This window comes from Hyla sarda, chromosome 7 (assembly GCF_029499605.1).
Source record: "Hyla sarda isolate aHylSar1 chromosome 7, aHylSar1.hap1, whole genome shotgun sequence".
Classification (NCBI taxonomy): Eukaryota; Metazoa; Chordata; class Amphibia; order Anura; family Hylidae; genus Hyla; species Hyla sarda.
In genome coordinates, this window is record NC_079195.1 from 123,132,438 (window position 1) to 123,155,724 (window position 23,287).

At 41.6% G+C, this 23,287-nt stretch overlaps 1 protein-coding gene across 4 annotated transcripts in view; it reads right to left on the minus strand.

The window, feature by feature from the left end:
* Positions 1–23,287, minus strand: part of LOC130282421 (neurotrypsin-like) — a 106,383-nt gene that overhangs the window by 68,446 nt on the left and 14,650 nt on the right. The window contains exon 1 of one of the 4 annotated variants that reach the window (XM_056530647.1): positions 12,034–12,052. The exons of the other annotated variants lie outside the window; for them this stretch is intronic. The gene's annotated coding sequence lies outside the window, so the exon portion shown is untranslated. Of the gene's footprint in view, positions 1–12,033; positions 12,053–23,287 lie in introns of those variants that run through there. 4 annotated transcript variants of the gene reach the window in all.

Sequence of the window (23,287 nt, forward strand, 5' to 3'; positions counted from 1 at the left end):
TAGGCTGCATTCACATATCGGTTTTACACTACGGGTGCCGGATCCGGCTGGGGGAGGGGCAAACCGGGCTCTCCCGTACCCCAGCCGGACCAGCGCTAAACTCCATTCACTTTAATGAGCCGTCAGGAGTCAAACGGTGACTCCGCTCGGGTCATTTTTGACCCGTATCCAGTTTTGTAACCGGACCTAAAACCGTAGTATACTACGGTTTTAGGTCCGGTCACAAAACTGGATACGGGTCAAAAATTAGCTGACCGGAGTCACCGGTTGACTCCGGTCGGCTCATTAAAGTGAATGGAGTTTAGCGCTGGTCCGGCTGGGGTACGGGAACGCCCGGTTTGCCCCTCCCCCATCCGGATCCGGCACCCGTAGTATAAAACCGAGATGTGAATGTAGCCTTAGGAGTCCAAATACAGGAAGTGAGGGCAGGACAAGCAGGGCTCTGTTTTTGTTAATAACAGGTACACTTTAACAATATACCATTGCTATATAAACACAATGAAACAAATGCCTGTGCAGTGTGACATCAATACATTACTCCAAACAACACCTGTCACAAATGCTAAAAAGAACAGACTATGGACGGCAATGTCTTCAGCGCGGATTCCACCTAAAGAATGAGCAAGCTCATTCTCTTGGCGGTGGAATTTCATACTGTGCACTGTGCAGGGATTGTACTGGAATTCTGTTGCAATTGAATTTCCAACTTACATTTCTAAGCGGAATTCCAGAATTAATTTCCGTAGAGTCAACCTAGCCTAAAAGGTAGGGGTACACACAGCCTAGATAAGGGTCTTTACATGGCAGGTATTATATGGCTCTTATGGTAGAAGAAGAAATAACGTCGGCGACTCACCAGGTCTTTTTTCTTGTGTTTATTCAAACATACTCACAAATTACATGTAGCGGGGTGAACGGGTCCTGGGGGGGTACAGTAGGCGACAACGGGCCATGTTTCACACAGGTGTTGTGCTTCGTCTGGCCTCAGGCCAGAAAGAAGACCTGCTGAGTCGCCGATGTTATTTCTTCTTCTACCATATGAATTGTTGTCTGTTTATTGACACCAGAGCACCACCGAACCTCACTATTCTATACTCCACTACACTCTACTGCAACTAATTTGAAGTACAAGGGTGAACAGAAGTAAACAGTGCCGAATATCTTAAATTTTTGTTCTAAATTATATGGCTCTGACTGCAGTGTTTTCTTTCCCAGTGTGGTCAGCAGTTATTCATGCATATGATTGTTGTTAATTGTAGATTTGTTTTACTTTGCTCTACAAGGATACGACGGTCTGCCTTTAGCCAGTGATGGTACTTCTCTTCATCAGAGTACTTCAACGATTCCCCTTATTTTCTGCATTCATGTTCTTTTTGCATGTATTGGTGCCATTTAGAGATGAGCGAATTTACAGTAAATTCGATTCGTCACGAACTTCTCGGCTCAGCAGTTGATGACTTTTCCTGCATAAATTAGTTCAGCTTTCAGGTGCTCTGGTGGGCTGGAAAAGGTGGATACAGTCCTAGAAGACTCTTTCCTAGGAATGTATCCACCTTTTCCAGCCCACCGGAGGACCTGAAGGCTGAACTAATTCACGCAGGATAAGACATCAACTGCTGAGCCGAGAAGTTCGTGACAAATCGAATTTACTGTAAGTTCGCTCATCTCTAGTGCCATTTTATGAGGTTTTTTTAAAGTTTTTTTTTCTTTTAAATAAAATGAAATTTATTGCTGACAATATAAGACATTTCGGAGCATGTAACACAATATTACTATATTTTCAAATTACTTGCTTTATACATAAGGCCTATTATGTTTTTATTAGATCATTCTAAAAAGCAGAACTTACAAGAAAACACGATGTCTTCCTGGAAAAATATCCATTCTTTTCAAGCCATTAGAACTAGTGAAGTAAAGTGACTGACCTATGCCTTTAGCATTTGGATCAAACTAATGTGAAGTTATCTCAAGCAGAATCATATGCCATAGGCAAATGACTTGAAAGCCTGAACAATGTAGATGATATACACCAGCCTGCTGCTCTCCAGGTTACTGAATAGGGTCACCTTTGGTGAACCTACACTCATATATTAGCTGCCTAGATATTCCAAAAATGTTTGCATGGTAATACAAATCTTATTGAAGCCTTATGCCCCAAATTTATCAAACGTGACATCTCAAATATTTGTCTTAATTTTGGCACAATATTTCACACAGCAAATAAAACACTACTTGGAGTACAATGCACCAGCAAAGCAGTCATAAATACATTGCTAAATGTGGTCTAATATTCTGTAGAGCAGAAGCAGAGGACATGTTTACAAGGTCAGACCCACCAAAATACCAGTAAGGGGAAGGGCTTGTATTAATTCAATTGCATTCCAGACAGTGGCTGCATCAGCTTATCTTGTTATAACCTTATGCCAGGTTTTTTCAATGTCACTGTTATAGCTAGAGATGAAAGTGTCTCCAAAGATCACCTCTGTGTAGAACCCTTCTGTGCTTTACAAGGACAGTTCAATAATATTAATGGGAGATGTGTTATGCTATAAACACATTTATTCATTCTTCTGTGCCATCTTTTCTAAAGGCATACCATTTTTTTTTTGCAAATGTATTACAAATGTTAAATACCGTAATAAAATTTTGAAAGGACAAGTATTCAGACCCTTTGCTGTTATATGTGAAATTTAGCTCTAGGGCGTCCCATTTCTTAGTCATCTTTCAGGTCAGAGTCACCTGTGGTAAATTCGAAGGGACAGGATTTGGAGAGACGCTGCCCTGGCTATGAAAGGACTCACAGCTGACAATACATATCAGAGCAAAAACCAAGTCATGAGGTAAAAAGAACTGCCTGTAGAGCTTAGAGACAGGATAATGTGGAGTTATAGATCTCAAGAAGGATACAAAAAATTCTGCTGAGCTGAAATTTGCAAAGAGCGGTCTCTATAATTCTTAAATTAGAGAAGTTTGGAACAACCAGGACTCTTCCTAGACCTGGTTGCCCCCCCAAACTAAGTAGGGGGGAGAAGGCCTTGGTAAGAGGGTTGATCAAGAACACATTGGACACAATGGAGCAAAGTATAGACATATCTATCTATCTATCTATCTATCTATCTATATATATATATATATATATATATGTAAAACTCAATGAGGGAGATTTATTAAAACTTGTCCAGAGGAAAAGTTGCTGAGTTGTCCATAGCAACCAATCAGATCGCTTCTTTCTTTTTTCACAGGCTTCTTTAAAGATGAAAGAAGAAATCTGGACAGGTTTTGATAAATATCCCCCAATGTGTGTATTTATGTATGTATGTATGTATGTGTGTGTGTGTATGTATGTATGTGTGTGTGTGTGTGTGTATGTTCCAGCATCACTTCCAAATGGCTAAAGATATTCCCATGAAACTTGGTACATATTTTACTAATATGTGAACTAAAAGTATAGGATAGGTTAATTATGTTTTTGTTTAACCACTTAGGGACCAAGGGCGTACAGGTACGTCTTCGCTCCCAGGGAATTAAGGACCAAGGGTGTACCTGTACGCCCGTGGGAATTTCGTCGGGGACCGGACCGACTGCTGATATCTATTAGCACGCACCCCACACCCCGTGCAAACGCCCAGGGGTCGGCGATCACCGCAAATCGCCAGTGTGATTTGCGGCGATTCCTGGTCATACAGGTCTCCGGTGACCTGGTGACCTGGAAAATAAGGGGGTCCGGGGTTGTCTAAGACACCCACAATCCCCCTGAAGGGATAGGAGTGAGGTGGCAGGAGTGCCACCCCTCCTATCCCTGCTACTGGTCATCCAGTAGCGACTACCAATAGCAGATTGGGGGCGAGGGGGTTAACTTTCTGTTTCCCCGTTCTGACCACCCACAATAGGCCGGGCAGAATGGGGAAACCGACGAGGACCGGTGCTGAAGTCCACTTACCCATCGGCATCGGCGGCAGCGGGCGGCGATCGGCGGGGCTGGTGATTGGTGGCAGAAGAGGACGGCGCTGCGGCTCCCTGGATCCTACGGAAGTCGGTGAGTTGCCTAGCAACATCTGGAGGGCTATAGTTTGAGACCACTCTACAGTGGTCTCTAAAATGTAGCCCTCCAAATGATGCAAAACTACAACTCCTAGCATGCCCACACAGCAGTTTGCTGTCTGGGCATGCTGGGATTTGTAGTTTTGCAACATCTGGAGGGCCACAGTTTGGAGATCACTGTGCAGTGGTTTCTAAACTGTAGCCCTCCAGATGTTGCAAAACTGCATATCCCAGCATGCCCAAACAGCAAACAGCTGTCCCAGCATGCTGGGAGTTGTAGTTGCGTACCTCCAGCTGTTGCAAAACAACAACTCCCAGCATTTCCAGACAGCCACTGACTGTCCAGGCATGCTGGGAGTTTAGCAACATCTGAAGGCACTCTGTTTGGGAATCGCTGGCATAGAATACCCCTATGAAATCCCTAATTTAGTCCTCAAATGTGCATGGCGCTCTCTCACTTCAGAGCCCTGTTGTATTTCAAGGAAACAGTTTAGGGTCACATATGGGGTATTTCTGTACTCGGGAGAAATTGCACAACAAATTTTTGGGGGCTTTTTCTCCTTTTACCCCTCATGAAAAGGAAAAGTTGGGGGCTAGACCAGCCTGTTAGCGTAAAAAAATAAAAAAAAAATTATACTAACATGCTGGTGTTGCTCCATACTTTTTATTTTCATAAGTGGTAAAAGGAAAAAAATAGCCCCAAAGTTTGTAACGCAATTTCTCCTGAGTACGGAAATACCCCATATGTGGGCGTAAAATTCTCTGCGACTGCACAACAAGGCTCAGGAGTGAGAGTGCAATATGTACATTAGAGGCCAAAATTGGTGATTTGCACAGGGGTGGCTGATTTTACAGCGGTTACCCACGTGTAACCCCATTTTGGAAACTATACCCCTCACGGAACGTAACAAGGGGTACAGTGAGCCTTAACACCCCACAGGCGTTTGAGGAATTTTCATTAAAGGTGTATGGGAAAATGAAAAAAATAATTTCACAAAAATGCTGGTGTTACCCTAAATTTTTCATTTTCACAAGGAAAAATAGGGAAAAAAAGCCCTCCAAAATTTGTAACCCCATTTCTTCTGAGTAAGAACATACCCCATATGTGGATGTAAAGTGCTCTGTGGGCACCACAATGCTCAGAAGAGAGGGAGCGCCATTGAGCGCCTTTGAAGAGAAAATTTGTCCGGAATTGAAGGCCACGTGTGTTTACAAAGCCCCCATAGTGCCAGATCAATGGACCCCCCCACACACATGTGACCCCATTTTGGAAACTATACTCCTCATGTAATGTAATAAGGGGTACAGTGAGCATTTACGCCCCACAGGTTTCTGACAGATTTTTGGAACAGTGGTCGGTGAAAATGAAAAATGCAATTTTTCATTTGCACAGCCGACTGTTCCAAAGATCTGTCAAACGCCAGTGGGGTGTAAATACTCACTGCACCCCTTATTAAATTCTGTGAGGGGTGTAGTTTCGAAAATGGGGTCACATGTGGGGGGGTCCATTGTTCTAGCATCAAGGGGGGCTTTGTAAATGCACATGGCTCCTGACTTCCATTCCAAACAAATTCTCTTTTCAAAAGCTCAATGGCGCTCCTCCTATTCTGAGCATTGTAGTGCGTCAGCAGAGCACTTGACCTCCAAACATGGGGTATTTCCATACTCAGAAGAAGTGGGGTTACAAATTTTGGGGGTCATTTTCTCCTATTACCCCTTGTATAAATGTAAAGTTTGGGGGAAAACCAGCATTTTTGTGAAAATATATATTTTTTTCATTTACACATCCAACTTAAACCTGTGAGGTGTTAAGGCTCCCTGTACCCCTTGTTACGTTCCTTGAAGGGTGTAGTTTCCAAAATAGTGTGCCATGGAATACAAAAAAACCAAGGACAGAGCATGTAGGACCCCTTAATAATGATAATGGGGAGGTTGTCACGGGCGATCAAGAGAAGGCGGAGCTACTGAATGGGTTCTTTAGTTCTGTATATACTATGGAAGAAGGAGCTGACATTGGCCAGGTCAGTGCTGGTAACACATCATATAATGTATTGAACTGGCTTAATGTAGAGATGGTACAAGGTAAGTTAAGTAAAGTAAATGTAAGCAAATCTCCAGGGCCGGATGGACTACACCCAAGAGTTCTTAGAGAGGTAAGTTCAGTAATATCTGTACCCTTGTTCATGATATTTAGAGATTCTCTGGTGTCCGGTATTGTGCCAAGGGACAGGCGCAAGGCTAATGTGGTACCAATCTTCAAGAAGGGCTCTAGGTCTTCGCCAGGCAATTATAGACCGGTAAGTCTAACGTGCATTGTGGGTAAATTGTTTGAAGGACTTATAAGGGATTACATACAGGAATACATAGGGGATAATAGTATTATAAGTGATAGCCAGCATGGGTTTACTAAGGATAGAAGTTGTCAAACCAATCTAATTTGCTTTTATGAAGAGGTGAGTAGTAGCCTTGACAGAGGAATGGCTGTGGATATAGTGTTTCTGGATTTTGCCAAAGCGTTTGATACTGTCCCTCACAGACATCTGACAGGTAAGTTAAGGTCCTTGGGCTTGGAAACTTTAGTTTGTAACTGGATTGAACACTGGCTCATGGATCGTACCCAGAGAGTGGTGGTCAATGATTCGTACTCTGATTGGTCCCCGGTTATTAGTGGTGTACCCCAAGGTTCAGTACTGGGCCTGCTGCTGTTTAATTTATTTATCAATGATATAGAGGATGGTATTAACAGCTCTGTTTCTATCTTTGCAGATGACACCAAGCTTTGTAGCACGGTACAGTCTATAGAGGATGTGCATAAGTTACAAGATGACTTGGATAGACTAAGTGTCTGGGCATCCACTTGGCAAATGAGGTTCAATGTGGATAAATGTAAAGTTATGCATCTGGGTACTAATAACCTGCATGCGTCGTATGTCTTAGGGGGGATTAAACTGGCAGAGTCACTGGTAGAGAAGGATCTGGGTGTACTTGTAGATCACAGACTACAAAATAGCATGCAATGTCAGGCTGCTGCTTCCAAAGCCGGCAGGATATTGTCATGTATAAAAAGAGGCATGGACTCGAGGGGCAGGGACATAATACTCCCCCTTTATAAAGCATTGGTACGGCCTCACCTGGAATATGCTGTTCAGTTTTGGTCGCCTGTTCATAAAAGGGACACTGCGGAGTTGGAAAGGGTGCAGAGACGCGCGACTAAACTAATATGGGGCATGGAACATCTTAGCTATGAGGAGCGATTAAAGGAGTTACAATTGTTTAGTCTTGAGAAGAGACGTTTAAGGGGGGATATGATAAACGTATATAAGTATATAAATGGCCCATACAAAAAATATGGAGAAAAACTGTTCCAGGTTAAACCCCCCCAAAGGACGAGGGGGCACTCCCTCCGTCTGGAGAAGAAAAGGTTTAGTCTAAAGGGGCGGCACGCCTTCTTTACCGTGAGGACTGTGAATTTATGGAACGGTCTACCTCAGGAACTGGTCACAGCAGGAACAATTAACAGCTTTAAAGCAGGGTTAGATACATTCCTGGAACAAAATAACATTAATGCTTATGCAGAATTATAAAACTACATCCCTTTCCCTTATCCCCTTACATCCTTCCCTTCAATCCCCTGGTTGGACTTGATGGACGTTTGTCTTTTTTCAACCATACTAACTATGTAACTATGTGTTTTTGTTTTTTTTTTTTTTGTTTTTTTGCTGTTCTGACACCATAGGGGCCTCCTAAATGCAAAAGGCCCCCAAAAACCATTTCAGCAAAATTTGCTTTCCAAAAGCCAAATGTGACTCGTTCTCTTCTGAGCATTGTAGTGCGCCCACAGTGCATTTTATGTCCACACATGGGGTATTTCCATACTCAGAAGAGATGGGGTTACAAATGGGGGCATTTTCTCCCATTACCCTTTGTAAAAATTGTAAATTTGGGAAAAACTGCACTTTAACGAAAAGTCGTCAAACACCTGTGGGGTGTTAAGGCTCACTGGACCCCTTGTTACGTGCCTTAGGGGGTTTTCTGCTGTTCTGACACCATAGGGGCTTCCTAAATGTGACATGCCCCCAAAAACCATTTCAGAAAAACTCACTCTCCAAAATCCCACTGTCGTTCCTTCCCTTCTGAGCCCTCTACTGTGCCCGCTGAACACTTGACACACATATGAGGTATTTCCTTACTTGAGAGAAATTGGGTTACACATTTTAGGAAGATTTCGCTCCTTTTACCCCTTGGGTCTACAAGAACATGCCAGTGTAAAAATGAATGTCATTTTTAATACTTTGAGGGGTGCAGTTTTTATAATGGGGTCATTTTTGGGGTATTTCTAATAAGAAAGCCCTTCAAATCCACTTCAAACCTGAACTGGTCCATGAAAAATTCCGAATTTGAAAATTGCTGCTGAACTTTGAAGCCCTCTGATGTCTTCCAAAAGTAAAAACATGTCAACTTCAAAACATAAAGTAGACATATTGTATTTGGGAATCAATGTATAATTTATTTGGAATGTCTATTTCCCTTACAACCAGAGAGATTCAAAGTTAGAAAAATGCTAAATTTTCTATTTTTTCATCAAATTTGGGAATTTTTCACCAAGAAATTATGCAAGTATCGACAAAATTTTACCACTAACATAAAGTAGAATATGTCACAAAAAACAATCTCGGAATCAGAATGAAAAGTAAAAGCATCCCAGAGTTATTAATGCTTAAAGTGACAGTGGTCAGATGTGCAAAAAATGCTCTGGTCCTTAAGACCAAAATGGGCCTGGTCCTTAAGGGGTTAAAGTCTCTCACAAGTAGGCATATGAACTGGGGATATGAGGACAGGCTATAAGGACAGGATATGAGGATGGGATTTGAGGTTGCGATATGAGAAGGGGATATAGGGTCAGTATATGAGGACAGGATATTGGGTCAGGATATGAGGACCAAAGAAGGACAAAAGCTTCTTGCTTTTTCTCCCCGACAAGGATTAGGTAGGAAAAAACGGGCAACACTGGTTACTCAGCTAGTTCTTAATGAAAACTATGTAAACTCACTGACATGACTTGAACCCATCTCGGGAGAAACCTTAAAGGGGTATTCCTGGAAAAAAGAAATGTATTTGATTATGCTACAGGGGTTGTAAAGTTAGTGTAGTTCATAATATAGTGTCTGTACCTGTGTGTGATGGTTTTCTCACAATTATTATGTGATTTTCACCGCAATATTTATTTTTACCAGCATACAAAATGACTGTTGTCTCAGATTTTTCCCAGCTTGCAGTGTGGCCGAGACCTTACTCACTAGTCAGCTGATGACAAGGGAGCCTGTCTGCTTCAATGGGTGGAGGGATCAATCTGCAACTAATGCAACAGCTGTAGGCACCCTGATTGAAAACCACAGGTCTTTTGAATGGATGCAGCACATTTATGTTTCAATGGGTGGGGTGGCTGATGTGTGGGAGGGAGGAAAATGGAATTGTGGGATTTGTAGTCAAAAAAAGAAAAGTCAAACAGGAAATTCCAGTTCACAAAAAGCTATCCAGAGTGTTATGGTAATCTCACAACATAGCCATTTAGCCCCAAGACAAGCACAGATCCTTCCTAAGCATGTCCATTACTGTCTGGCAGGTACGTACTAAAATCACCTTATGGTGGATAACCCCTTTAAAATGACTGTCCACCGACGGTCCCCACCCAACCTGACAGAGTTTGAGAAGATTTACAAAGTAGAATGACAGAAAAGCTACTAATCCAAGTCTACAAATCTTTTGGCATCATACCCCAGAAGACTAGAGGCTGCAAGGCAATATTTGTAATTATGGGGTATTGAGTGCAGAATGATGGGGGGAATTATTATTATTTTTTATTCTTGCAAAGGTCCGCAACATTACAAAATGTGAAAAAAGGGAAAGAGCCTGAAAACCTTCCAAATGTACTATGAGGAGATTTATTAGTAGCTCAGTTGCCCATAGCAACCAATCAGCTCACTTCTTCCATTTTTAACAAGTCCTCTGCAAAATGAAAGAAGCGATCTGCACAGAATTTGAGAGAGACTCTTTAGGGTGTATTTACACATACCATATCTACTGTGGATTTGCTGCTGCAGATTTGATGCAGTTATAACAATATAAATTCAACAATAAAAATATGAACACAGCATCAGATCTGCAGCAGTAAATACCCTTAAAGGGGTACTCCATTCCTCGACATCTTATCCCCTATCCAAAGGATCTTGCTTGTTTGTAGGTGACCAAATACTTATTTTCCACCATAATTTGCTAATAAATTCTTAAAAAATCAGACAATGTGATTTTATGGATTTTTTTTTATCATTATGTCTCATAGTTGAGGTATACCTATGATGAAAATTACAGGCCTCATCTTTTTAAGTGGGAGAACTAATTGGTGGCTGACTAAATACTTTTTTGCCCCACTGTGTGTATACTAAACAAATATTTTATGAAACTTATACTTTCAGATGTCTACTTTATTTTGACAGCATTTATTTTTTAAGATTTTAGATGGATTAGAAGCCTAACAATTTTACTTGAAATTTTGAAAATTTAGCAAATTTGACATTTCTATTTGCTTTTTTTTAATGTGCTATGCAAAGTTTGCAGAAACCTGAACGTGGTAGAACATGGGAACCAACACACACACACCAATGACCCTATTTTAAAAACTAGACCATTCAATGTATTCATTAGGAGGTATAGTGAGTATTTTAACACCATAGGGGGAGATTTATCAAAACCTGTGCAGAGGAAAAGTTGCCCAGTTGCCCATAGCAACCAATCAGTACGCTTCTTTAATATTCATGAAGGCCTGTGAAAAATGAAAGAAGCAATCTGATTGGTTGCTATGGGCAACTGCACCACTCTTGCTCTGCACAGGTTTTGATAAATCTCCCCCATAGTTTTCTGTCAGGAATTATTACAAAAGCAGTGTAAAACATTTAAATTTACATTAAAATTAGCATAATGTGTGGGACATATTTTTTGCACATTGCTTCTGATATTGGGATAAATACACCCTATATTTTTTTTTTAAGCTGCTCGTTCTTTGTTCAGAAATACACCATTTAGGCCATATTTGGTTCCTTGGCCGTGTGGCAGGACTCAGAAGGAGAGCAGCGCTATTTGGCTTTCAGGGCATCGTTTTAGGCCGAACTTCATGCTTGCAGAGAACCATACAGAACCCCCACAAGTGACCCCATTTTGGAAACTACACCCCCTAAAGTATTCATCAAGACTAAAATTGAGTAGGCTTTTTTTTTGGCTGAAATGGTTACAAAGTCATAGGAAAAAAATGGAAATTAGCTTTTTTTTCACAAATGCATTATTTGTGGGACATATTTTTTGCACATTGCATCTGAAAAGGAGAAAATGCACCCCATATTTTATTACGCTGTTTGTCGTGTTTGGCAATACCTCTGATTAGGTCATATTTGGTTGCTTTGCTACATGGTGGGACCCAGAAGGAAAGGAACATTATTTGGTTTTTAGAACATCATTATAAAAATGATAGGTCCCACTCCATGCCTGCAAAGGATTGAAGCTTGCAGAACCATACTGCACCCTCACAAGTAACCTCTTTTTAAAAAACTACACCCCCTTAAGTACCACTTGTGTTAATTGTGCATTCTTTGAGGCAGTGTAAAATATTTAAATGAGCTTTTTTCACATATTCATCATTTGTGGGATACATTAATAAAAATAGCTTCTGAAATGAGTAAAATGCACCCTAACTGTTATTTTGTTTCTTGGCCCATGTTAGGCAGTACCCTTGCTTAGGCCTAGGCATGGGTACTGCCTAACATAGGACAAGCGATCATTCTCGTGATTACTGTAGGTCCCAGTGGTTGGATTCCCAGGATTATCTTTCTATTCCCTATGGTGTAAATAGGGGATAACGTTGTGAAACAAATTGTACACTTGCAGCTAGGTTTCCCCACAGATTACAGCTGTTTTCTGGAGGTTCCAGAAATGAGATAATACCTTCAAAAACTGAAAATTGAGCTCGGATTGTCTAAAGACAGTTTAATTTATCCTCTGTATTCATTATATTGTCAAGGACCTCTGTAATAATCCGCTTGAAGGCTTGATTATTGCCTAGACAAAGAAGATATATATATCTCATCAGGGCCACATTTATTTTAAAAGGGTACACCGCCCCTAGACATCTTATCCCCTATCCCGCCGCTGGGGACCCCCGCATTCTACCATGCGGCACCCACCTGTAACGGCTCCCGGAACCGCTGGAGGCCCTCAGGCTAATACCATCCCAACCACGGGGACGTAAGATCATGACGTCATGACTCCGCCCCCGTGTGATGTCACACCCCGCCCCCTCACTGCAAGTCTATGGGAGGGGGCATGACAGTGTGGTCGGGATGGTATTAGTCTGAGGGCCTCCAGCGGTTCCGGAAGCCGTTACAGGTGGGTGCCGCATGGTAGAATGCGGGGGTCCCCAGCGGCGGAACCTCCGCTATCAGACATCTTATCCCTTATCCTTTGGATAGGGGATAAGATGTCTAGGGGCAGAGTATCCCTTTAAAGCACAGTAAAAGGGCATTGGTGACCATAAGAATTACTAAACGAATGATTTATTGGTCACAGTTCAAATACATACTGTATAAATCAAATAACAATAAAGGTCAGTGAGGGGAATTTACAATTCATTGTGCAAAAAATGCACTTGTTTATGCATGACCATGTTCTCCAGTATTAAATATTTCACCAGTAATCTTGTTTACAAATTACTGTAAAATAAGGTGAAATGTATCTTATGTGTGTGTTATATAGCAATGGATACAGAATATTATACAAGTGGGTGCTACTGCACATTTAAGTACCAGACAAACATGTTGTGTTGTGTTAAAACAACCAGACAATCAGGCAATACAAGGAGCCCTGTACATAAAAAGGCAGTTATTTAGGTGGGTGTAAAATAAAACATATACTACCTATACAGAACTGGGGCCCCGAATCTTGGCACTGTTTTTTTTTTTTTTTTGGCTTCATAATTACATAGCACAATAACATTTTAATACAGCTTTGTAACATCAGGGTTATAGGGTATAGCAAGGCCTATTTAAATAATGGAACTTATGACCTGCTGGAATGCTCCAAGCTAAAAGTGTTACTGGAAGTACTCTCTAAATGGTGGGCAATGTATATATAAACATATATATATATATATATATATATATATATATATATATATGTATATATATATGAACAGAGATGTATTTTTGCTCTCAGATGTCACAGTAACCATATATATATATATATTCTGAATTTGTAATTGTATACATAGTGTAGTTAAAGAATGCCTCCAGCTAAGGGGTGACTTTTCAGAGTATATTAAAGAATTGCTCTAACAGTAAATTTCAGATACAATGTGAATAATGTGCTCTTGTGCTTTTTAACTTAAATGGGCACTGTCAGATACAAAAACTTTTGATATGTTGTAAAGCAACAAATAGGTTTTGCAATTGCTTTCATTAGAAAATTCTCTGTATTTCATACTGAATAACTGCCCCCCTGCCTGCTTGGACACATACTAGTCCTGCTGTGTCCATGCATCATCACCTATGTCATGGACACACTTACTTGATTGACAGCTGTGAGCGCAGGGCTCAGAGCTGGAGGAAAAATCCTCCCACTGTCAGCTTGTGTCCCGCTACAGTCAGTGAGGGCAAGCTGGGAGTTGTAGTTTTGCTAATGCTAGGGGACTTGTGAGCAGACAGCATACTGAGGGAGGGGGCAGAGACCTACACAGTGAGGTCACACCCCTCCCTTTGAGAGGAATTCAGACTAGTGAGCTAAATTAAAAGTGTAATAAAAAAATAAATAAAGGTGCTAGACACATAAAAAATAGATTCATCAGGTTCATCATGATTCATCAGACCTGGAGCGATGTTCGCTCTAGAGGCTGATGATACCGGGGTGTTGCATGAAATATTGCGGGGTCCCAAGTGGCACAAAATTCCACGCGATCAGGGGGATAAGATGTCTTAGGGCTGGAGTACCCCTTTAATGCTTGTTACATTGCCCTTACTCCTGCCATATAGCCCAAACAGACCCACAATGTTCCCAAAAAGCTTAACCTACCTCCTGGATCTGTAGTCTGCATATAGTGGGTTTCTGGTTTAGCGTGTGATTGAGTGTGAATTGGGCTATGTGCAATAATGGATTATCTAGATTGGTATTAGGAAGTAATGATAATTTGATTGTGGTAATTACTAGGTGTTATTTTTTTTGCCTGATTTGTGATCATGTTTTGTCATATACTAACGGCACATATAGGAGTGCTTCAGTTTTATGGGGATATATGTTTTTTATGGCGGGAGTTTAGGCTAGGGGTTGTCCTTGTCTTGTCTTTTTTCATAAATGTATGTATTTTTACAAAGAGAATATCTAATTTATAGTAATATTAATATTGTGGATGAATCATTAAAGTGTACCTGTCATTTGCAAAAACTTTTGATAGAATGTAGATGTGGTAGCCCAGTACGGGAGGTGTTACCCTGTGCTCCTGCTGTCCTGTCAGGCAGCCTCCTTCAGTGTCCCCAAGGCCCCCTGCACTTGTTTCCCCATTGTAAATATCTTTTACCATGTAAAGTGTTATAAAATGTAATGTTGCTTTAAGAGTTATACCATGTGATATGTCATGTGATTGTTACCCAGGAGGTACCAGTGAGCAGGTGATCCCAAGAGTGACTTATGGGCTCCCTGCTAGTCTCCCCCATATAAGCCCTGGGTGGAGCTGGCTTCTCTCTCTCTTTGAGGTCTGCTCTTCTGCTAAGCTGAGGTCCAGTGCAGTTGTGTCTAGTGTGTGTGTCCAGAGTGTTGGAGGCCTCAAAGTCAAGTCCTGCAGCCACTATCAAGTCAAGTAAGCTAAAGTCACAGCTTTATGAGTCGGGTCAAGTCAGTCCCTGTCATCTGTCAAGTCAGCGTGATCTGCATTCATATGTCCAGTCCTAATACAAGTCCCAGCAAGCCCTTTAGGTCTCTGCGTCACTGATCACCTCCTTGGGCCCTGGATGAACTGTATAGACTTTGCCAACTGTCTACCCTCAGTAAAGCTACCGATGTCTGTAACTTGGCGTTGGAGTCTTTATTGCCCCTGTGCCTAGCCCAGGATCCAGCGGTATTCCTTCGGGTGGTAATAGGCTAAGCCATGCCCTGGCGTCACGAATACAAGTGGTTAATGCCATCTGCCCCTAGGGTAACAACATCTGCCCTGCACCACACACCCCGCCACCACATAGATAAAAACATTATAGATATATTCATAATATATATTGGTTACAAATTGTGCATATTTTGTATGAATAATAATAAATTCAAATATTCATTTAGCTGATTCACTTGCTTTAGCACATTATGTACATTAATATGTTAATGTCGTACTACTCATATAATAATTATAAAGTATTTGTATTCTAAAAAAGAAATGCTACCTTTTAAGTGGATCTGTCACCAGCCCTAAATAGCCACCCGGAAGGGGGGAGCACAGATAAATTTGTTGTTTGTCAAGTACCTTGCATGACCAAGAATACAGCATTTTAAAGGATTAAAAATATAACTTATCCCCTATCCAAAGAATAGGGGATAAGTTATACAGTCATGGCCGTAAATGTTGACGCCCCTGAAATTTTTCAAGAAAATGAAGTATTTCTTACAGAAAAGGATTGCAGTAACACATGTTTTGCAATACACATGTTTATTCCCTTTGTGTGTCTTGGAACTAAACCCAAAAAGGGAGGGGGAAAAAAGCAAATTGGACATAATGTCCCACCAAACTCTGAAAATTGGCTGGACAAATTGTTGGTACCCTTTCAAAATTGTGGAAAAATAAGATTGTTTCAAGCATGTGATGCTCCTTAAAACTAAGATGGGGCATGTAACAGGTGTGGACAATATAAAAATCACACCTGAAAGCAGATAAAAAGGAGAGAAGTTCACTTAGCATTTGCATTGTGTGTCTGTGTGTGCCACACTAAGCATGGACAACAGAAAGAGGACAAGAGAACTATCTGAGGACTTGAGAACCAAAATTTTGGAAAAATCTCAAAGTTACAAGTCCATCTCCAGAGATCTAGATTTGCCTTTCTCCACAGCGCACAACATTATCAAAAGTTTGCAACCCATGGCACTGTTGCTAATCTCCCTGGCCGTTAACGGAAGAGAAAAATTGATGAAAGGTGTCAAAGCAGGATAGTCTGGATGGTGGATAAGCAGCCCCAAACAAGTTCCAAAGATATTCAAGCTGTCCTGCAGGCTCAGGGACATCAGTGTCAGCGCGAACTATCCATTGACATTTAAATCAAATGGAACGCTATGGCAGGAGACCCAGGAGGATCCCACTCCTGACACAGAGACATAAAAATGCAAGACTACATTTTGCCAAAATGAACTTGAGTAAGCCAAAATCCTACTGGGAAAACATCTTGTGGACAGATGAGACCAAGATAGAGCTTTTTGGTAAAGAACATCATTCTACTGTTTACCGAAAACGGAATGAGGCCTACAAAGAAAAGAACACAGTACCTACAGTAAAATATGGTGGAGGTTCAATGTTTTGGGGTTATTTTGCTGCCTCTGGCACTGGGTGCCTTGAATGTGTGCAAAGCATCATGAAATCTGAGGATTACCAACAGATCTTGGGTCACACTGTACAGCCCAGTGTCAGAAAGCTGGGTTTGTGTCTGAGATCTTGGGTCTTCCAGCAGGACAATGACCCCAAACACACATCAAAAAGCACCCAGAAATGGATAACAACAAACCCCTGGAGAGTTCTGAAGTGGCCAGTAATGAGTCCAGATCTAAATCCCATTGAATACCTGTGGAGAGATCTTAAAATTGCTGTTGGGAAAAGGTGCCCTTCCAATAAGAGAGACCTGGAGCAGTCTGCAAAGGAAGAGTGGTCCAACATTCCGTCTGAGAGGTGTAAGAAGTTTATTGATGGTTATAGGAAGCCACTCATTTCAGTTATTTTTTCCAAAAGGTGTCCAACCAAATATTAAGTTTAAGGTGCCAATAATTTTGTCCAGTCCAATTTTTGGAGTTTGGTGTGACATTATGTCCAATTTTCTTTTTTTCCTCCTTTTTTGGTTTAGTTCCAATACACACAAAGATAATAAACATGTGTATAGGAAAACCTGTGTTACTGCAATCCTTTTTTGTGAGAAATACTTAATTTTCTTGAAAAGTTTCAGGGTTGCCAACATTTACAGCCATGACTGTAGAGCTGGGGCCCCCACGATCTCCTGCACAGGGCCCCGGCAGTTTGCCGGAAGCGGCCATTCCGACACCCGCAGGAAGCCGTGCCTGGCACACCCCCTCCATGTATCTCTTTGGGATACATGGAGGGGGCGTGTCGGAAGGCGCTCTGTGCGGGGGGTTGGCATTCCCCCTTCATGCCAGACTGCCAGGGCCCCGTTCAGGAGATCGTGGGGGTCCCAGCGCTCGGACCCCCCGCGATGTATAACTTACCCCTATCCTTTGGATAGGGGATAAGTTATATATCACCAAACTACTCCTTTAATGTCCTGGCCGCAGCTGCCGATAGGTTCAAGAGGATGGCTCTTCTTTCGGGTTCCCTGTAATGGGAGCATCCCTTAATCCACCTCTTACCAATGATTGACAGCTTTAGTGTCCAGTTAGAAGACTGCTAGAGCTGTCAATCCTGAGGGAACCCAGGAGTAGAGCCCGCTTCTTAGAACCATAGGCAGTTGCAATTGGGACAATAAAATTCAGTTTCCTCAGTTATGCAATGTGCATGACCAAGAACAAGGATATGTGTGCTCTCTTCTTCCTGATGACTTTTTAGAACAAATTGTGCTACTGCAAAACTGATGACAGATTCTCTTTAAGGCCAAGTTTTGGGCACTTTATATTTTCCTAATATTATTAAGGCCGAGATTTATCAAACCTTGTGCAATAGAACAGTGGAGCTATTGGGTGATTCCAGCTTTCACTTATTTAAAGGCCTCTGAAACATTAAATGTGGAATCTATTCGGCTTACTGTTCCTTAGCACAAGGTTTGATAATGCTCCCCCGAGTCTGCCATTATTAGACACATATCTCATTTATGGTATGTGTACCCTTGGGTATGTCTGTTATCCCAGGAAAGCATCTCCTGCAGACTTTTTCCATTTGCTGCAAACGCCCAGTGTTGGCCGCTCCCAGATGGATTTGTTGCAGGCTGGTTGTATTCTAGGGGTAATGCAGTATTGCAGTGTTCCTCAAGCCTGTTGCACATTTGCAGTATTATAGTGGCCCTCTAGAAGGATACCAGTGTTATAATGTAAAAACAAGCAATCTCCAGGTAGCAGAGCGGGATCAATGGAAGCGCTGAGACCAGATAAGAAGTTAAAAGGATTTATTTCCCATAATGCAACGCGTTTCACGGTCACCCGCTTCCTGAGGAAGCGGGTGATCGTGAAACGCGTTGCATTATGGGAAATAAATCCTTTTAACTTCTTATATGGTCTCAGCGCTTCCATTGATCCCGCTCTGCTACCTGGAGATTGCTTGTTTTTATCGTGATTCTATTTCAGCGGGACGAAGCTGCAGAGACCCTTTGATGATACGCCCTGTTCCATTGTTGTACTTGGTTGGAGTACAACTTCATGTGGTAAGCGCAATTCACACTTAGCGTTACCAACTCACCTTTGGTGTTACACTACGGAGCGCATCCGTTTGTGCTTTTTTATTTCAGTGTTATAATGTAGGCTGCTGGGTGGCTATTTCATGGATCCCACTGCAATCATTCCCTCCCCCCACACACACAACACAATTTATGATGGGGCTAAACCAAGTGAACTAAAAGGGCAACCCCTCCACTGCCCCAGAGTTCAAAGGTGAGTCAAGACAATGCCATTAATCACTAGTAAAAACTGCTCAGCAACTAATAGCTTCACCACAAAGTAATATGATGTAAGCAAAGCAATTTTATATGATGGGAACTTTATGGGTTGTTTTATGAAACCTTTTTGACTCGGGGTACTTTATTTAGACACCTTGAGAAACAGTGGGGTGTTTGGGGGTTTTAATAGCTTTTGAAAAACCAACCAGCAGCTGTTGTTTCTTTTCCAATACAACATTGACACTATTGTTTTATTAGGACCCAGATAATGTCCTGCACATAAACAATTCATTCAACTAGTGCTGCGCATGAAACACCCCTAGAAAATTTCACACAGATGGTGCTGACCAAAACAACTTTTTAACTTTTTTCGGTCACACAATATTATCAAAAAAGATGACACAGTAATTTTGATACCCCAAAATGAGGATACAGTGATCCCTCAACTTACAATGGCCTCAAAATACAATAGTTTCAACATACAATGGTCCAGAAAAGACCATTGTAACTTGAAACCAGACTCAACATACAATGTTATGGAATCTGCAAAACATGTCAATGGCTGGAAGAATTGACCAATCAGAATGGGAATTCACTGGTAAAACCCCAGTATTCCTAAAGTGTATGTCTAGGTGTCTGGTAGTGCCCCCTACAGTACAAGGAGGTATTACATGTTCTGTACTCTTTACCTGTGCCAGGGTTAGCTGCTCCTTTGGACACCAAGTAAGGGCGGCTCCATTTTACTTGTTAGGACATTGCATGTACTGTACAGGACCCTGAAGAAGCTCCTCTCCTCTACATAGACCAGTGTTTCCCAATGAGGGTGCCTCCAGCTGTTGCAAAACTACAACTTCCAGCATCCCTGGACAGCCAAAGGCTGACCGGGCATGCTGGGAGTTGTAGTTTTGCAACAGCTGGAGCCACCCTGGTTGGGAAACACTGAAATAGACAGTGATTACAGCTCCCAGCAGATCTTTATTACTTTTATATGTAAGGATTTGCTTTATCTGTTTTAGTTATCTGCTTATTTATCTTTAATCCTCACTTTTTACTATTTTTGGATGATATTATGGTCTCAGCATACAATGGTTTCAACACACAATGGTCGTCCTGGAACCGATTAATATTGTAACTTGAGGGACTACTGTATTACGGTTATTATTGCTATGTAGACTCTGTGCTAAGGCTATGTAACCCTGCAATTTTCCATAGTTCTTCCTTTCTATTGTGACTGAACATTTATCTTAAGAACAGGGTCATTTTAGTCCATATCATAATGTAATGTCAACAAACAGAATGTCCCTATTTGCTATCATGTAGTTGAGTCTTCTATGTGAGGTATGCACATGTGATCTATAAACACTGAGGATAGTAACCTTGAGCTGGAGGCAGAGCAGAATAGATGTTATGGCAGGCAAGGTATGAACTTACATGATTTTATTGCAGTGCATGCTATAAATACAAAACTCCATAAAAACCTGAGACCAATAGAGGATATCCTTTCTGAACCTAAACTGTGTGCATTTGTATTCAAGCAATAGACAGGATTTTCAGCTCACCCTCTACGGCCCCAGAGCGCACGGACTGTGCAAGGCAGCACCACGAATAGGAACAAGGAATGGAATGTCCAGCGCGGAGGATCGTGCAAAGATGAAGTTCTTTATTGATAAAAAGCCATAACAGGGGTAAAGGTAACGCATTTCAGGTGCGTTAGCACCCTTAGTCGTACATGTACGACTAAGGGTGCTAACGCACCTGAAACGCGTTACCTTTACCCCTGTTATGGCTTTTTATCAATAAAGAACTTCATCTTTGCACGATCCTCCGCGCTGGACATTCCATTCCTTGTTCCTTTTGTGTGCATTTGTAGTCGGCTCTGTGAACCTAATCCCCAGGATAAATACTAATGCATAATTGTAATGCATGTGGGTTATCTGTAAAAGTAAAAATGAGTTTTTTAATGTTTATATGCCAAGTGCAGTATGCAACAAACTGAATACCTGTAGCATTAAAATAACATGCCTAATATTGTGTGGGTCCCTGTGTACTGTAAAACCAGCTCTGACCCACTGAGGCATTGACTGCACAAGACCTCTAAGGCCATGTTCACACTACGACATTCTCGCGGAATTCCACGAGCGGAACTCCGCAAGCGGAATTCCGCGGTGTGAACTTAACATTAATTGAATTGACCGCCGCTGAAATTGTTCAGCGCAAACACAGAAGACAGAACATGTTCATTCTTTGCGTGGATTCCGCGAGCACTGCATAGCCGTCAATGGTGACGGCTCAGTGCCCCGCGGCCCTAGCGCCGAAGCATTGTCGGCGGCGGCCGCCAGGCGGAATATCCACTTGCGGAATTCAGCGAGCGGAGATTCCGTAGTGTGAACGCACCCTTAAGGAGATCTGTAGTATCTGCTAGGCTGCTACCAAGATATCAGCACATTCTTTGAATAGGCACTGTCAGGATCAAACACTTTTTATATGTTGTACATGTTGGCTAAACATTAACATTTCTTATATATTTCATAAAAAATGGATCTCATTTTTATAAAAACAATGGCTTAAAAAAAAAAAAAAAAAAAAGGCCACTAAGCATCCATCTTTATCCCAGGTGAAGTATAGGCTGGGACAAAGTCCAGGAAGTAAGGGCAGGATTAGCACTCATCTGTGCTCTCTCCAGTCCTGTCTATCAATTGAGACTCCTGTCTAAAAAGAGAGAGGAGGGGGTAAATAGCAGTCTGCAGTGATTGGATGAAGAGACCAAGCACAGTAGACTCAGGGAGAAAGTAAATGCATGGCGAGGGCGGGCTCAGTGCTTGCCTGGGACACATCCCTTCCTGAGCAGTGGATGTCAGAATGAGTGAGCAACACAACAGAGGGATGTGTGATTTGTAAGTTGCAAGGTAGAGCCTCCATAGTTTTAAAATGTTTTGCCAGCACATCCCACATATTAGCAATTTTTGCAGTGTGGCTGGACAAATTTTCTGCAATAAAGAGGCCTTGACCTGTAGATAACACCATTGTCATGTACTGTGAACCTAGCTGTCCACATCGTCATCAAAATGTGATTAATTAAGCATTTGTGGGATTTGTAGTTAAAAAAAAAAAAATGAAAAGTCAAACAGGAAATACCAGTTCACAAAAAGCTAGCCGGGTTATGGTAATCTCACAACACAGTAATTTAGCCCCAAGACAAGCGCAGATCCTTCCTAAGCATGTCCATTACTGTCTGCCAGGTATGTACTAAAATCACCTTATTCTGGATAACCCCTTTAAGGACACAGCCCATTTTGGCCTGAAAGGAGTACTCCTGTGAAATTATTTTTTTTTTTTTCAAATTTACTAGTGCCAAAAAGTTAAACAGTTTTGTAAATTACTTCTATTAAAAATCTTAATCCTTCCAGTAATTATCAGCTGCAGAGGAAGTTGAGTTGTTCTTTTCTGTCTGACCACAATGCTCTCTGCCGACACCTCTGTCCATGTCCGGAACTGTCCAGAGTAGAAGCAAATCTCCACAGCAAACCTATCCTGCTCCTTACAGTTCCTGATATGGACAGAGGTGTCAGCAGAGAGCAACAGAAAAGAACAAATTAACTTCCTGTAGTATACAACAGCTGATAAGTGCTAGAAGGATTAAGATTTTTTTAATAGAAGTAATTTACAAATCTGTTTATCTTTCTGGAGCCAGTTGATTGAAAAAAAATTGTTTTCCACAAGAGTACCCCTTTAACCCCTTAAATTGGTATTCCAGGAAAAAAAAAAACTCAACTGGCTCCAGAAAAATTAAACAGATTTGTAAATTACTTCTATTGAAAAAAATATTAATCCTTCCAGTACTTATTGGCTGCTGAAGTTGAGTTGTTCTTTTCTGTCTAACTGCTCTCTGATGACAACTGTCTCGTGAGCTGTCCAGAGTAGGAGCAAATCCCCATAGCAATCCTCTTATGCTCTGGACAGTTCCTAAGTCAGACAGAGGTGTCAGCAGAGAGCACTGTTTTCAGACAGAAAAGAACAACTCAACTTCAGCAGCTGATAACTATTAAAAGGATTAAGATTTTTAATAGTAGTAATTTACAAATCTGTTTAACTTTCTGGAGCCAGTTGATATAAAAAAAAAAAAAAAAGAAGTTTTTCCCTGGAATATCCCTTTAACCCCTTGCGGGAAATTAACCCTTTATACGCAGCGATCAAACTTGATGGCCTCATCTAAAATGAAAGTAAACATTGCCGGTTAGCTCAGTGGTGTTGTTTGGGACCGCTGCGGTCAAATCGTGGCGTCCCGAACAGCATGCAGGACGCACGGAGGATCCCCACCTGCCTCCTTGCTGTCCGATCGCCAAATGATTGCTCCGTGCCCGAGATCCAGGCAG